The sequence below is a fragment of the Limulus polyphemus genome, unplaced genomic scaffold, assembly GCF_000517525.1.
Source record: "Limulus polyphemus unplaced genomic scaffold, Limulus_polyphemus-2.1.2 Scaffold492, whole genome shotgun sequence".
NCBI classification, from domain to species: domain Eukaryota; kingdom Metazoa; phylum Arthropoda; class Merostomata; order Xiphosura; family Limulidae; genus Limulus; species Limulus polyphemus.
This window is the reverse complement of record NW_013666102.1, coordinates 540,598-543,875: the sequence shown is the minus strand read 5'-3', so window position 1 is coordinate 543,875 and position 3,278 is coordinate 540,598. Positions and strand designations below refer to the sequence as shown.

General features: G+C 30.7%; 1 protein-coding gene across 1 annotated transcript in view; it reads left to right on the top strand.

The window, feature by feature from the left end:
* Positions 1–962: 962 nt before the first annotated feature.
* The window catches only part of LOC106458609, a 46,917-nt gene continuing 44,601 nt past the window's right edge, over positions 963–3,278 (top strand). Inside the window, 1 exon segment of the mRNA XM_022384878.1 lies at positions 963–1,235. The gene's annotated coding sequence lies outside the window, so the exon portion shown is untranslated.

Here is a 3,278-nt window from a genome sequence, read left to right as displayed (position 1 = left end):
GTAGACAAGAGGACGAACTTAATGATACAACTTTAAGATTTGGAAATGACATTCTGAGGCTATACTTCAATTAAGATAGTTGTATTTTTAACGAGAAGGTTGACTTGTGGTATAAGTTACATTCGACAGTTGTGGAGGCTGGCATTTTACAAGAATTTAAGAAAGGATCGATTATTTCTTGAAAAAATAAAGTATGGTTTAGATTTTTATTTTTCTTAAGACTACGTGTGTAAGGGAGCCTTGAAGGATCAAATGGCTCTTGTTGTCTATAAGTTATGCTAATAACTTTGAAAGGTAACGATAAAACCCTCAACATTTCCTTATTCAGCTTCAGTAGTCCACGTTTTAAGGTAAATTTCAACTGCATTAAAGCTAAGGAACGTTCTCTGTTGAAGTTTCTTAGGTTGTTCTAAAGAGAGAGGGAGGGAGAAAAAAGAGTGTTTGTTTTAGAGTAAAACCACATGGGGCTATCTGCTTTGTCCAACGTGGAGAATCGAATCCCGATTTTAGTGTTGTAAATCCATTAACTGTAAAAAGAAGAAGAAGGAAAGGAAAGTATGGTCATGTTTTTGTTGATCATTTGTTGCTTGCTTATGAGTAATATTACATGTAATAGTAATGCGTCATATATATATATAATCCAGTTTAATAATGACGTGAGCTCAGACCTTAGCAAACGGAATGGGAAAAGGAAATTTACATAAAAAAGTAAATAGAATTATAAATACATTGAGTGATATAATTCACTATATAAACCCTAATGATTGATTTTTTCGCAATTTTATTGTATATTAAAGCGTCTTGTGATATCAAATTAGTGAAATCAATATTCCGCCATATTTATAACAACTAGCATTTTTCAGTTACGTTTGTACGATTGATAAGTCATTGCCTGTCTGGTTCAGAGCAGAGATTTCGCAAGAGCTACAAAAAAGTAGTCTGGCACGATAGGGTGTGCTGTTTTCATGGAGCCGTCAGTTTGTAAACGAACGGGAAGGCCTAACGTTAGTACCATAAAAGCTATCGAAAGAGTGTATTACTTTACTATTCAGTTTCTGTATTAGTATTATATTGTAATTTGTGTATGATTGGCATCCTGGGAACAACAAACTTCTCTTAATGTAGTATCTATAGCGTAGAAGTTCCTTTGTTCTTTTCATAGCCGATGCATGGATGACCGCGAATAATGCCAAGTAGGTCACCTGGGCCACCCGGAAACTTCATAATCATTTCAGGTACGAGAAGCAAACACCATGTTTTCAAGTTCTTTTAACATAAGTTACACTGTAACTTACAGCTGCTTTGTTGTACTTTTTACAGCTAAGGACCACACCCTTGCGAAAAATCTTTCAAACTTTAATTAAAGTTTAAATTGTTCTATTTGCTTTGGTATTTGTTTAGTTAATTAAACATTTAAACTTAAGCTCTCGAATATTACTAGTAATAGTAATACTAGTGCATAATCAATTTAAAATTAGTGTACTCTGAGTAATACTAATACTATAATAGTGAAATGCTAATAGTATTAATACTGGGCATTTACTACTAGTACTACGATACAACAACTGTTACTAACAGTACTTTTATTACTATTACTGTTAGTATTACTAGTACCAGTAGTTGTTCAAGTGTTAGTGTTACTACTGAGATTCAAGTTGAACATTAATAAATTATAAATAACAAAAATCGTTAGAATTCAATTTAGTTTTTTGCTATAGAAAGTTTACTCTTTAATGCTTAATGATTAGTCTATTTTGAAATTTCCAACTTAACTTAGTGGCTAATAATTTTAATATTTTAAAAACAAGTCTTCCTAAATCAGGCTGGTTTTTCTTGTCGTGCAGAATCTTATCGTTGTATCACCATAATTAAATTTTAAGCTTATTAATATTATACAGTTCTTTAGTCTCATCATTCAAATCATCATAAAAAGGACACATTCTTTGCAATCACAAATTACTACTAGTACAATGTAATAAGTAATGTAATATAACAACCAATTTCCTATGTGAAATATTAAAGATTCAAATACAAAATCTGTCAAAGTCAAGTTGGTGTTTTAAGGTTTAAATTACCTGAAAAAAGAGTTTGTTCTGTAGCAAAATAAGGAATAGCAAACTTTGATGGTGGGATTTTTTAAAACAAAAGTTGAAATATGTATTTTCATATATTTGTTTTTAAAATTCTTATTAAAAAAGAATACATTATCTAGACTTCATGCTTTATTTCTATGTGTTAGTATACGGTGAAATTTTAATCATTAAATGTAATAGCTAAAATTTTAAAGTAAATCAATATTTTCATAATATCATTTCATTTATTAACTAGTTACTTAAAGAGTGGGAACAGAACTACTCAGTGAGATATCAGCATTATCCACAGTGTCAGTTAATACTATGCATTTACCTAAAGGATCAATGCTCTTTTCTGGTTTCTATAATATATTTTATAAAGGGTAATAATATACCTAGTAACTTGCATGCCAGTGCTTGTAAGTAAAGTGCCTTCTCTGAAACTTGCTGAAATAAAGTGATCTATAGTATGTAAACATTATATAAAATTGTACATTTAATGTTGAATTTTACAAAAAAAAATCCTATCAAGAACGTAATCCATGATACGTTTTCAATTCTTTAATTATAAGGCACTAGAAGATCTAGGAAGAGTGTTGTCTACTTTTAGTCTTTAAACCTTAGTAGTTTATTTTTTGGGCATTAGTATAAAATACTTGTTTGAGCTGGTATTTGGGGGTTTAAGCCCCAATCACAATCAATTGCTTTTTCACATATTTTGGATTGTTATAACTGGTGATCATGGGTGGAGGCAATATTAGCCTTTTGTAAGGTTTTGAATAATCTATGAAATTAATAGAAAAACAAATAAATAAATGTGAAGTATAGACCATGTATTCTGTACCTCCTGAGATCATACTACCAGATGATGAGATAAGAATATAATCTCTTATAGTTACATTGTGGAAGATCAATCTGCTCAGATCAAACAGAGTATACTGAAGGGGTTTATACATACATTCTTTGCAATTTGTAGGGGAGAGTATAAAATGAAGATTTGTCTACTTTGGGCTTAAAGCTAGCTGGATGTTGCTAGCTGTGAAGAGGATGCTGCTGATTTACAAAAGGATTTAGATCATTTACTGAGTTGGACAAATAAATGGCAGATGGGTTTTATTTATAATGCATGTGGGTTATCATAATTTGAATTATCAGTATAATTTGGATGGATATAACCTTAATAGTGTTATGAAGGAAAGTGATCTT